This window comes from Pinus tabuliformis, chromosome 2_2, assembly GCF_031772625.1.
Source record: "Pinus tabuliformis cultivar Carrire ecotype Pingquan chromosome 2_2, CPIR1, whole genome shotgun sequence".
Taxonomy (NCBI): Eukaryota; Viridiplantae; Streptophyta; class Pinopsida; order Pinales; family Pinaceae; genus Pinus; species Pinus tabuliformis.
In genome coordinates this window covers 359,669,247-359,683,942 of record NC_142300.1, presented here as the reverse complement: position 1 = coordinate 359,683,942, position 14,696 = coordinate 359,669,247, and positions in this window count along the sequence as shown.

Genomic DNA, 14,696 nt, shown 5'->3' with positions numbered 1-14,696 from the left:
GCATCCGTTCAGTTGACTACTGAAGAATCTCGGGCGTTGGAGCGTCCATCCAGTGGGAGTTGGAGAAGAATGATTTTCTAGAATTATAGGAAGTTGTTTCTTTCATTTCAGTTGGGGCTAAATATTAAATAATTTATTAGAAAAGTGTTCGGTGGTTTTTGACCTGGAGGGGGTTTTCCACCTAAAATCTTTGTGCCTCCTGGGTTCTTTTATTTACTATTATTACTGCATAAATATTAATAATAATTGAAGATTAACTAATGCTTTGAAAAGATTTAAAAGTGCTAATTGCTAAGGAATACTGATTCACACCCCCCCCCCCACCCCCCAAGTATTTTCCAACATAATTCACCAGTGCTTCTTCTCCCATATGATAATATCTATAATTACAATTCAGCTTACCACATTAAAAAAAACCATATACGCTTGCATTTGTGCATGCAAAGAAATTAAAAATGTGTCACGATGTATGGCCATGTGGAAGGGAGCATTATAAAAACATAATTCATGTGTATATTGATAATATTAGCAACCACAAGTCATCATAACTTTGAGTGCACAACTCACTTAGAGAAAAATGTATGCATGTGTTAGGTAAATGATTTGTTTTCACTTCACAATGCATGTATATTCCCATATAGTGGTGATATATAGAAAAATATAAACAATAGTTAGAACATTATAGTTATTTTTTAGCATGAATGAGGTTTGGCCTGCAACACCCCAATTCACCCCCAGCCTCAACACACTTCCTCTTCCTACCTCAGCGGCATACCTCCCCTGGATTGCTTGATGCTCCTTAGCACACTCTCATCTTCGCCAAAAACTCACAGATTCTACCAATGGGTCTAGCACCCACCCCGAACTTAGCCATGAGTGGGCCAAGTTCCATCCACAATGAACACTGCTCACCAAATTCAATCCCCTTACGCTCACAATTTAGACCACCCACATTTGATTCTACTTCTAAGGACCAAACCACCATAGGAGGAGACTTTGATGCTCGTAAGTAAATGCTAACCTAATTCCGCCCAAAACTTCACTAGTGGGTCACAAAGACACAAGATAACAAAGAACCAAGGAGACATTTATCAATTAGCAGAAAAACCCAACCATTTTCCCTTTTTCACTCTAACCAATTCCAATGGTGCCCCAAAGAGAAAGTGATATGATAGACCAAAATCTATAAAAATTACTAGGTGAAAACCAAAAACAGGTGGAGATCAAATTACCCAGCCATTATGAAGGTCGCCACAGGGAGTGTGGGTATAAGTAAGAGTTATAATTTCTTTTGGCTCACTTTTGCAAGCTCGTGCCACCCCTATCACCCTCCAATTTATAGCACGTCACCCATTCAAGTCTCCAATAACTACCAGAGAGTTGGAGGGTTGGCCTATGGCATCAGTCGAGTTCACTTACCCCGAACTGCAACCACCATAATATCATTGTGAAACCCATAATATGCCATATGAAACTTTGAACCCACCTGCATTTGCATAAATGCTCCCAATTGTCGATGGTTGATTTCACATGGGAAGGCTACTTCATGTACTACCACGCAACACTCCTTCCTTTCACACACATGGATGGTCTAGAGGGAGGCTAGGCATGGCTCCTAAAGAATTTGGGCTATCCACCCCCATTGAGGTAGTTAGACAACCCACTTTAAAGTCACTTGGATTATCTTTATTTGGTATGTGGGATTTTTTTTTTTTAAGGGAGACAATCTTAGGGTCGTTTGAGCTTGGAGGGTTGATGCCAAAGTGAATGCATAGGGGTCTAGAATGACTTGTAACAACTATTATAAAACATCCATTATAAGGGTTGCATAAATCACCAAAATGGGCATTTGGTACGTGGGGAATCTTCTTTTTCTTGGAAGACAATCTTAGGTCAATTGAACTTAGAGGGTTGGTACCAAAGCAAATGTATAGAGGTCTAAGATAATTGTAACAACCATTGTAAATTATCCATAAAGGTTGGATAAAGAAACAGACAAATGCTCCTTTGGTTGGCTCTTTAGGATAGATTTTTCACACACTATAGTGTTTGATTAAACATATATGGTAGTATACCAATGCTATCGGTATATGTTTTCATTGTTGATCAAATTTCTCACTACTTAAAATTCAAGTTGTGCATGCATTTTCATGTTTGTTGGTTGTTTGAGGCTCATTTATTTATCTTCTATTTTGGTTTTAACTTCTCTTCATATAAATGCACACCCATATTTGTAAATGAAGCATGAATGCCCAATGTATGTTATAGCCATTTATGGCATATATGGCATGATTGATATGAGTTACATACCTACAGGGTGTTAGAAGATATATGTTAAGGAATTATGATTGAAGAGATATGAAAGAAAACAACATATTACTTTATATATGTTGTTTTGATGATATTGTTGTATATGACCTGCTTAATTTTAGCAATATGGATGATATATTTGAATATGTATTACAAAATTTCCATTGTTCACTATGCATATGTATGACAAATTTTCAAATTATGACCATGCAAATTTATGTTTGTTACCATTGTAAAGGTTATTCAATTTCAAGATATGAATATATTTATTAAATTATGCAAGTATTTGGATGATATTATTTAAAAAATCTAAGAAAATCTGTGAGATATGGTATGCCTATCTCTTTCTAGACATAATTCAAAGTTATGTGTATAGCTACATTTTAGCAAATGTTTATCAACTCCTTAATTTCTAAACCTATTGTTGATTCTTTAGAGATAGCTTATTGTATATATTGTTAACAAGATAATTTTTAATACAAAATAAAGAGAGATGTTTTTTTGAAATGGAGTAAAGATTCTTCTTTTTTGGATATAGAGTAAAGAGAGAGAAACAATAACCTTCATTAGGAATCATTTTTCTTTTGGTAGCAAGAGGCATAAGAATGTGAAAATGATGGATTGGATGGTTGCAAGAAAACTTCTAATCCACTCCCATAGTCAACATAGCTACTTCCAGAAGCACGAGTAGTTAATAAGAGATTATGCAATAGCAACACCAAACTAAGAACCTATAGATCCAGGATCATGGGCACCAAGTGTAGAAATTCCCACTGTAGATCAGCTGATAATGAAATATACTAAAGCAAAATACTTGATCTACTTCTACAAACAAACTTGTGGAAGCTTCATCGATTTTGAGCAAGATCAAATAGAACACATATAACAGAGAATGAGAAATCAATCACACATGAACATAGAAGAATACTTTGGGGAGAGCCTCAGCTAAAAACCCTGTTCTCTGTATTATCATACAAGTGGAAATATGTCTGGATTACACAAAGCTTTAGCTCACAAGCTATCTAGCTCTCAGTACAATCCCTCAATGCTTCTCATAGACTGAATAGACACAACATATGCCTTCCCTCAATCCTCCAAGCCTCCTATTTCCTTGCGCAGTTTCTCTTGGGTCCTCTGGCTGCCACCTGTGTGAATTCACCTCTCACACAACTCACCAAACTCAAAAGTAACTGCGCAATCTCCAAGGAATGAATTCCTTCTGCATGCAAGAGATATCCTCAATGGAATATTCCTGCAACTGATAGTACACTGTCCCATCATCTGATCTCAACTGGGTCTCTGACTGAACTGACATGCATGAGTTATTTATGAGAGAATATTCAATTATCTGAAGTGTAGTAGTTACATGCATGCATGCATTAACTAACTGAACTCACAATCAGTTCCACAAACTGTTGGAACTAATCTAACTGGACTTAACTCAGTTAACTGAGCTAACTAATTACAACTCAAAGTACAACTCATCCTGATCTCCTTAATCAAGGGATAACTTCCTCAATCAAAGGGGAAACTGTTGCATGTCTTCACATAGACTTCATGTTTGATTTTCTACAACTAATTAACTCAAGATGAATTAATTAATTATTTTACAAACAACTGCTAAAATCAAATTCGAATTTTAATTCTCAATTTTAGTTCAGGGACTAACTAAAATTGGAATGTATCCCGAAATTCTATTTATAGCAGTGCTATTTTTAGCACTTCTATTTTTAGCATTTCTTGTTGCTATTTTCAACACTCCCTCTCAACAAGAAAGGGATTATCAGTCACCCCAATCCTGTCTCTGTGGAACTCGAACTTGCATTTTGACAATGCCTTAGTCAAAATATTTGCATCCTGTTCCTCGGTCGAAACATACAACAACAACATGATCCTCTTCACCACACAGTCTCGAAGATGATGATACTGGATATCGATGTGCTTGGACCTATCATGAAATACTGGATTCTCAGAGAGTTTGATACAACTCTGATTATTGCAATAGATCATAGTTGGATCCATCCTCTGACCAAACAATCAAACTAGAATCTTCTGCATCCAAATGGCCTCACATGCTGCCTGACTTGCAACCATGTATTCAGCCTCTACTGAGCTAAGTGAAACTAACCTCTTTTTCCTGCTGTACCAAGAACCTACAGCTGAACGAAGGTTGAATATTCCTCCTGAAGTGCTCTTCTGGTCTGATGGACTCCCTGCCCAATCTGCATCTGTGAAGCCCTGAAGCTTCACTCCCTCTGTCCGTCTATACCACAATCCATATTGGGATGTGCCTCTGAGGTATCTCAGCACATGCTTCGCTACCTTCCAAAACAACTTGGTAGGCTGAACCATAGCTTGACTCAGTTGGTTCACCGCAAAGCACAAAGCTGGTCGTGTGTTCACTAGATACATCAATGAACCCACAAGATGTCGATAAACAATAATAGCTACTACCTCACCTGAATTAGCATCCTCCTTCCTCTAGTTACCAACTAGAGGAGTCTGCATGGGCTTGCACTTCTCCATGTGGAATTGCCTGAGTATCTCATTGGCATACTTGCCTTGAGACACAAACACTTCCCCATCCTTCTACCACACTTCGATGCTTAGAAAGTAGTGCATAAGACCCATGTCTTTCAACTTGATAAACAGATCATCACCTGTCAATATTAGATCATCAACATAAAGAACAATGATCAATGGCTTACCTTCTACCATGATGTGGTAAAGGTTCACATCTGCTTCATTCTTTGTGAAGCCCAACCCGGTAAAATAGCTATCGATCCTAGTGTACCAAACACGAGGTGCTTGCTTCAGCCCATACAAATCCCTCTTGAGTCGGCACACATGCGACTCATGATCGAAGGTCTCAAAACCTCTCGGCTACTCAATGTACACCTCTTCCTCAACATTGAGGAAAGCAGTCTTCACATCCATCTGATGGATCTTCCAACCCATCTTAGCTGATAGTGCCAACATCGATCTGATAGATGAGTACCTTGCTACAGGAGCAAAAGTATCATCATAGTCGATCCCCTCGACCTGTGAGAAACCGCAGGCAACAAACCTCGCCTTATGTTTCTCAACACTGCCATCAGCTGCTTGCTTTACCTTGTAAAGCCATCGGGAACTCACCACTGACTTGTCCTCTGACCTTGGGAAAACATCCCAAACACACGTTCCAAACGATGGAGTCATACTCCTCCACCATAGCATCAAACTAGACTGGTTGCTGCACTACTTCCTTGAATGAAGAAGTTTCGGTCTCTACACACTCCCCAACCAGGGCCATGTAACCAATGTACCTCTCAGGTGACCTCCTCTATCTGCGCTGATAATATGGCTATCCCACATTCTCTCTCACATCCAACATCAACCTGTCAGCTTCCCTTGAGCATTTCTGCCCATCTCTGGAAGACTCAACATGAGTGGATGTCTCCACTCTCGGATCCTCTGCATGCGGCTACTCCACATCAGTTTGAGGCTCCTCCTCCTTAGGAACTAAAAGTTCCTCCTCTGCATGCAACTTGAGCTCCCTCTCAAGTGATACTCGCATGGCTTTCTGCTCATCGAACTTCAGATCTCTACGTACCACTGTCCTCTGACTGGTAGGCAAGAACACCCGATAGTTGTGGGGTGTATCAGTGTACCCCACAAGTATCCCCAACTCAGCTATTGGATCTAGCTTCTTCCAGGCATCTTTGGTCACATGGCAATAAACCGATGATCCAAAGATCCTGAAGTGACTCACATCTGGTCTCTTCTCGGAAAAGGCCTCCATTGGTGTCTTCATTCCCAGTATACGATGCGGGCTTCTGTTCTGCAAGTATACTGCTGTATTGCATGCCTCAACCCACAAATGAAGTGGTAGGCTTTGGTCATGCAACATCACTCGAGCTGCTCCCACAATCGATCTATTCTTCCTTTCAACCACCCCATTCTGTTGTGGGTTATGGGGTGCCGTCAACTCCCGTTTAATTCCTTCTACTGCACAGAAGTCCTTAAACTGTTGGGAGACATACTCTCCACCATTTTCGCTACGTAAGGCCCTTATGTTATTTCCAGATTCTTTCTCTGCCAAGGCTTTAAACTCACAAAACCTTGAGAAGGTTTGATCCTTCTTCTGCATAAAGTAGATCCAACAGCTACGAGAAAAGTCATCAATAAAAATAACATAGTACCTTTGTTTAGCGGTGGAGGCTGTAGAGAATGATCCACACACATCTGTATGAACTCACTCTAGTATTTCTCCAGCTCTACTGTCTCGATCCTGAAAGGAAGATTTCACATACTTACCCAAGGTACAACCTTTGCATGTATCCATTTTCTCTAGTTTTCCCTTGGGAAGTTCGCTAGAAATCTGCTGCATGATCTTCAAGTCCCCATGGTGCAAGTGGCCCAATATTCTACACCATAGCTCATCAACATCTTGGCTCTACACCAACTCTGCTTTGGAACTCAATGCAGCACAGTTGTCTACCTCTAGGTTGTAGAAATTCTTTACTCGAATCCCAATCCTCTTGGTCTGTCTAGTGCCGATATGCCTCAGGAATGCACTACATCATAGCCTTTTTTTTCTAGCATAGCGACGGACACAAGATTCTTCTACAGACCCAGCACATAATTTACATCAGTCAGGGTGAGAGGAGCTCCATGCTTCCTCTGAAACACAACATACCTTCACCTGAAACACAATACTTTCCATCATCGCCCATCTCGATCCGCATTCAGAGGTTCTTCTCCTCCAAGGTACTGAAAAGATTCTTGTCATTGGTCATGTGGAATGAAGCTCCATTGTCCAGGTACCAAACACACCCCACCATCGATGAAACCATACATGCGATGAGGGTGAAATCCAATTCGAACTATGAGGCCAGTGCCTCACCATCTGATCCCTTCAAGGATCCCTTCTTGGATTTCTTCTGTGGATAATTTGTAGCATAATGGCCCACCTCATGACAATGAAAGCATCTCACTTTCAATTTGTCAATCTTCTTCCCACCATGGGAAGAGCTCGATTTGGAATGGGACACTTTCCCTTTCCCTTTCTTAGCCTTACTCGCTAAGGCTAGATTTTCTTCATCATATTGCTTTGATGAAGATCCATCTCTGGTGCTTCTTCTTATCTCCTCCTGCATTAGATCTGACCAAAGTCGTTCCCAATCTGGCAGTTTCTCTCTTCCATTGACTGAGTCTTGGTAGCTATGCTAGCTCTTAGGAAGACCGAGGAGAGAAAGAATCACCATGTCATCATCGGCTATCGTGATCCCTACACTTCCAAGCTCATCCCTGCAGATGGTGAGCTTGTTCAGATATGTAGGGATCGTGTCGCCATTTTCACACTTGATTTTCTGAAGCTTTTACTTCAGCGCCAGCTTCCTTTTATCGCTGCTGTTCTGATATAGATCCTTTAATGTTTGTCACATTGAAAACAGTGTCTCCTTCCCATGGAGACTCGAGACTATGTGGTCTCGAACTCCCTCCAGAAGGATTCTCCTTGCTCCAGCCACACTTTTCTTCCATTCCGCCAATTCTTGGGCATTAGTAGCTGCTGGCTTGGGGACTTCTTGATCAATGAAATCCTTCAAACCGTTGTCCTCCAATACCTCTTCCATGCGATCCTTCCAGGCTATATAATTCGAGCTGCCATCAAGGGCATACTCGAGTCTCAAACCGTTGAATGCCATTGGTGAAATTTGAGATGTGATAAGAATTCGATTTTTATAATCAGGAACTTCAACCTTCGAACTTCTCCCTTATTTATATACTATTCGCCACTTTGATCACCTTTGTGCCAATACCATGTAGAAATTCCCACTGTAGATCACCTGATAGTGCAATATACTAAAGCAAAATACTTGATCTAATTCTACAAACAAACTTGTGGAAGCTTAATCGATTTTGAGCAAGATCAAATAGAACACATATAACAGAGAATGAGAAATCAATCACACATGAACACAGAAGAATACTCTGGGGAAAGCCTCAGCTAAAAACCCCGATCTCTGTATTATCATACAAGTGGAAATAGGTCCAGATTACAAAAAGCTTTAGCTCACAAGCTATCCATCTCCCAGTACAATCCCTCAATGCTGCTCATAGACTGAATAGACACAACATATTCCTTCCCTCAGTCCTCCAAGCCCCCTATTTCCTTGCGCAGTTTCTCCTGGGTCCTCTGGTTGCCACTTGTGTGAATTCACCTCTCGCACAACTCACCAAACTCAGAAGTAACTACGCAATCTCCAAGGAATGAATTCCTTCTGCATGCAAGAGATATCCTCAATGGAATATTCCTACAACTGATAGTACACTGTCCCATCATCTGATCTCAACTGGGTCTCTGACTGAACTGAAATGCATGAGTTATTTATGAGAGAATATTTAGTTATCTGAAGTGCAGTAGTTGCATGCATGCATGCATTAACTAACTGAACTCACAATCAGTTCCACAAACTGTTGGAACTAATCTAACTAGACTTAACTTAGTTAACTGAGCTAACTAATTACAACTCAAAGTACAACTCATCCCGATCTCCTTAATCAAGGGATAACTTCCTCAATCAAAGGGGAAACTGTTGCATGTATTCACATAGACTTCATGTTTGATTTTCTACAACTAATTAACTCAAGATGAATTAATTAATTATTTTACAAACAGCTTCTAAAATCAAATTCGAATTTTAATTCTCAATTTTAGTTCAGGGGCTAACTAAAATTGGAATGTATCCCGAACTTCTATTTATAGCAGTGCCATTTTTATCACTTCTATTTTTAGAATTTTTTGTTGCTATTTTCAACACCAAGTGCAAAGTAATAACATTTAACCAAGCAGTATTGAATCACCAACATTCAAGTCACCCATAACCCTCTTTTTCATTTGCATGGAAGTGTTTTATAAAAGTGTTTGTCTCCCATACTCCACCTCAATTGCATGCATATCTTGACTTGCTATCGATGATGTTGAAGAAGGATAATTTTGTATGGGTGACGGTGGCGAAGAAAGTGATGGATAAAGGTGGTGGTGAAGGTAGTGATTTGAAAGCTCTAGAGGTACAGAGTAGTCAATCAATTGGTGTCAAAGTAGTATGACATACTCCAATGTCAAAATCCACTTAGGATTGTAGTAACTTAAGGATGTATATGCATCACAATGCAGTGTATTAAGACTTAGTAGAACTAATTTTCAATGTAAAAATTACATTGGGAGGAGAAAATATCGTAATAAAACCTCTAACTTGTTAGACAATGAAAATTAAGAAAATAGTTTTTTTTTTGCCTAACCTAAGACGTAAACTAATAGTGAGTCAATGTAGGTGACTAATAAGACATAAAGCCCTTATACAAGTGGATCTTGAAATATTTAACTTCTTCTTAAAGAGGGATTTTTTAGTAACCAACCAATAACTTCTTTTTGGCAAGAATTAATCTCAATAAATGGAAAACTATACCAAATCGAAGTTCAGAAAATCAAGTGCATCCTGTGAAGAGATATTTTTATATTGAATATGTTGGCTTAGGGGGTCCTGACCCAGGTTCAGAGTTAGTTGCGCCAAACAAATCCCTACACTACTGGCCCTTTCAGCATCAATCCGTGTAGCGCGGACTGAAGTCTCACCCGAAGCAGTATGGGGGGAATGCTGGAACCAAGTTTCTGCATCCAGAGATCAGTGTTATGTCTTTTTATGACCTAGATCTGCCTTCGAGTAGATTTCTAAGCCTTTAAGGCTTAGTGTTGCAACTCCCTTCAGTCGGCCTCTATACCTTCGTGACGATCTACGACTAGGTTTTGCGGACCTTGAACAAGAAAATTAGCTACTTACATGCACCATAGATTACTCTTAGATCAGTATTTACTTAGATTTACCTAAGTGTTCGATAACTTTAAAATAAAGTGTTATGATCTTTGCATAATCAATTAACATGAATTGCGTTCAAATAATAAGACAGATCAAGTAAATTCACATATAAATACATCATTATTTTATAAAGACATAATTTTATCATAACATATATTGAAATCATACATAACAGAGGTAAAGAGATAAAACATAGGAATTTCTGAAACAATCTTATTTATTGATCTTTATTATAGGTTTAGAAACTCAATACTTCCCTGCGCACTCAGCTGCAGGGGTCCGCGCACTCAGCTGCAGACAATACTCTAGGCCTCTACGAACTTAGCTATAGAGATTTTTTCCCCTCTAAGACTTACTTCTCTGTGCTAGACTTATTCATTTGTACCCATAAACATAAACATATATCTATGTTAGACTCTCTAAGACACACCTTTGTATACAATCCCATGGTCTGCAGACCATGGGTAGATCTCAAAAATTGTCTCAACTTTACATGAATGAGGGTAAAAATCCTTTTTGACTCCTAACTATCTACGTGCTCTCCATCCACAATTTGCGGAGAATTTACATAAAAATTTGGGCTTTTTCCCCATAACTGATCCAAGGGACCCCATCCAAACAACCCCCCAACACAAAGGTCGTGACTTTCCCCTGAGTCACTCGACTAGAGCGGTGATATTGTCATGAAGATCCCTCAGCTCCAATTGTATAACTGCTACTTCAACCGCGCTCTACGCGGCTTCCTGCTTTATTTTTTTGACCAACTGCTTTGTAGCTGGTCCTTCACTAGCTCGCTTGATCTTCTGCAGTCTGAGATGCAAGTTCCTGGATGTTGGCTTAGACTTGGTAGGCTTCGTCTAACCAAAGACCTAACCATGCCTTAAGCACTACCTCTTTTTTCTGCGTTGCTTCCACTTGTGCAAGTAGCTGCTTTGCCTCTTTCAACTTGACGAGGTGTTGCGCTGTAGAAATTATCTGCACAGTGGGATCTTCTTACAGGGCCGTCACTACTTCCATGGCTTGTTCAAATAAAGCTGTGCAGTTAATGAGCGTGACATCCACAGTAGCTATCCCTTCCTTGACAACAGCTTCACATTGTTCCCTGACTTCGGGCGGGGTCGAAGGTTGTGACTTAATCTCCAGTTCTGTGATTTTCATTTTGAGTTCAAATTGAAATCTTGCCACCTCTGCCTTTGCCTCACGGACGCCCAAAGCTAGCTTCCGGATCTTGGCCTCAAGCGGTTTATCCCCGGTATGTGCAATTCTAGCACTGTCCTGCATGCCTCTGCAACCACGTCTGCCAGCTCGGCACTTTGCGCCTGGATTGTATCCCTCTCCTTCAGGGCATCCTTATTCTTGACAAACATTTGTTCGTTGTTCACCCTGTACTCACTGATAAAACTGAGAGTGCGTTTCTCACGTGCTCTTAATTCCGCTATCACACCTATCTGCAGCGCGTGAAGATATTCATTAGGGAGCACTGCAATGTTGAGGCCAATGTTCTTTAAGGTGATAATGATGATCTTATCATCGGTCAACTCTACGCTTAGGGACCCTTAGAGCAGTGCAACTGTCCTGAGATCCATTGTCCTGAACAGTTCTACAGCCTAACTTGTCCCTGGTGCTAGGCTCGTCTGTGTGGCGCTGACTTGTCCTGCACCCACCTGAATTCTGTTGGTCTGGATCTATAGTTCGCACAAATCCTTCTGAATATTTCCTCAGGACTACAAGTGTTGTTTCTCAAACTGCTGCAATAGTTTGACTGTAGTGTCACGTACTTTGTCCCTGATCTCATCGAGATCGCCCTCTGTCAGCATAATGGGATCCAACGATGGCTTAGTCTCCTTTTTCTTCTTCCAAGACCTCTCCTTCTAATATTCTCTATACCTCTTTCCCAGAATGGATTTCTTTATCCCTCGTTGCCTCCACCGCATTGTGTTGACTTCTCTTCCTCTTCGGTTTCGGGTGAAGGGGGTTTACCGCTTTGCTTGGAGTCACATTGCTCCTGTTCAACCTACAATTTTGCAGCGTGCTCCTTTTCTAGTCGAGCCTTCTCCTCGGTCTCCTTCCTTCGTTGCGTTGACCAATTATGTGTCACCTACTTCGCTGCATCCTTCCTCTTTTTCTTTATTGAACTCTCTGTGCCTTTGCTTGTACCCGTGACCAAGTCTGATGGAGAGTTCCAGTTTGCTAGCCAATGCTTAATTAATTCATGAATCGTATCATCTGTGGCAAGATATGGCAGATCAAACTACTTCTATTATGGATCCTTCCGCGCCGTGATATAAACGTGGTGGAAGTCTGACTTGAATTCCGCATATTCTAACAACTGTTCATACACGGTAGGGGACAACCGTAGGTGCTGGTTGATGGCCATGCGAATGCTCACCTCCATCAAAGCCCAAAAAATATTCGTTTTTGTGACCCGCGCGGGGTCCTTCGTGGCCCAAAGGGATTCAAACCATTCAGCCTCCTGCAACCCTACCTCCAATGGAGGAAACTGACTGTCCTTCGATAGCTCCCAAGAAACTGGCACAATGGAGAGCAGAAACCACGTGTAGTGGAAGGTATTGCTCTCATTTTGAGCCTCACAAAAATTCAAAAGGAACTCGCTACATAAATAGCGCAACTAGTTAAATTGCAAGCCCTCCGTGCATTGTGTAGCTAATGAGATCACGGGCGCCAGAACCTCATCCGTGTGGCACTTCTTGATGACCTTGTCGGCTAGTATCTGTGTGGTAATTTTCACCGTGGGGTTGTTGATGGATGTTATGGAGTACCCACGCAGCTTCTTGAGAAGCTCAAATTTCCTCTTCATCTTCTCTGCCAAGTCCTGCTCGCTTGTCTTTTCGCCAAACTCCTTGGCCAGATTCAGGCCTTCATGTGGTAGGAGCATGATCCTCTAGAAGAGCATGTTCGTGATGGGGATAGGTGCGCCAAGCCATAAGCACCCATCGTGCACTAGAGTCAGTCGCTGTCATATACAGGTGGTATTTATGTTAGAGCGGTGGTAGTGGGGCACCCACAACAGGTTCAATAACTTGGACTGCTTGACTCCGTGGATTCACTGAATTGTCTCCAACATAGTGACACTGGAGTCTTTGTTATATACTAGCTTCATGTAATTATCCGTCGCGAGGTGGGGGAAACTCTCATGGTTAGCCAAGTCCCAGTCCTCCATCTTCAAGATGGGAACCCACGCTAGGCGCAGACCTTTGAAGGTTATCTTTTCTGGCATCAGGGGCGTATGAATGACAAATTTCTCTACGTCTATGTCTTTGGTGACCTTCACCTTCCCTTTACGCAGAGGGATATACTCTGGCAACTTGGAGATGGGCTCCGCGCCCTCAGAATCTATATCTTCAGTGCCCTCTTCAACCTCCAAGTCGACAACCTTCTCAGGTTGTTTGTCCTTCTTCTGTGCCTAGGTAGCAGAATGATTTTTAGGTGTCTCATGCACTGGCATCAACCTATTTTTCTTGTATTTCTTCATCTTGTGGGTCTCGCGCACTGTGTAGGCTTCCTCCTAGGTGACCTCGACATTGTAGGCAGAGGAGTCGGAGCCTCCATGCTCACAACCTCTGGAGCCGCTCCTTTGGAGGCAACAGTTCCTCTAGTGCTTGCAGTCTCGCCTAGTTCAGACACAGTGTTGTAAGTGAATTTTCAGGTTTCCTTGGGTAGATTATCAAACACAGATCTTGTGACCAAATCTTCGAAAAACTTACGATTCATAAGCGATGGATAACACAACTCAAAAAATCTAAGTGTACAAAGTGTTCTCTGCTGGATTGGCACGTGTAATTTATAGGGGAATTTTAATTCAAATCCGACAATTCCCTCCAAAATGCGTCCATTAATGCTGATTTGGTGGCATATATCCAAAGATTTCAGCCTTAAATGCCACCCACCTACTCCTCTTAACCATCTCATGGCTGTCAAATCATGAACAGTGACTTTAACGGTCATTTTCTAGCTGTGTTGCGTAGTATCTCCCTCCATAACGCAGCTCCCTTCACGTGGCTTTTGGTACTGTGACATCTCCATGTTTCACACAACCCTCTGTTACGTAGTCCCCAAAACCGGGCAGTGTAGTTTATAGTCCCGCGCTCCCTTGCAGTTTCCTGAAGCACTAAGACTATCCTGTCGTCATGTAGTCATTGAGCTGGATCTCTTACATACAGCGTCAACCGACTTCCATTCACCCTTTGCGGAAAAGGTTCTTCGTTTAGCTTTGTGAGTTGAACCGCACCCCCATCTGTGATTTCTTTGATGACATATGGCCCCAGCCAGTGCATCTGAAACTTTCCTGGAAATTTATCGAACTTACTTTCATATAATAATACCAGATCATTTACCTTGAATGTGCGCAGCTTGATGTGTCGATCGTGCCATGCTTTTTCATGTTCCTTTTGTACTTGTTGATGAAAGCCAACCAAGAATCTGTTCTCTTCAAGCTACATCAACTGCGCAAGCTGTTCTTCCAAGGCTCCGCGGTCCACCATCCCTGTGAAAGCGGCTATGCGTAGA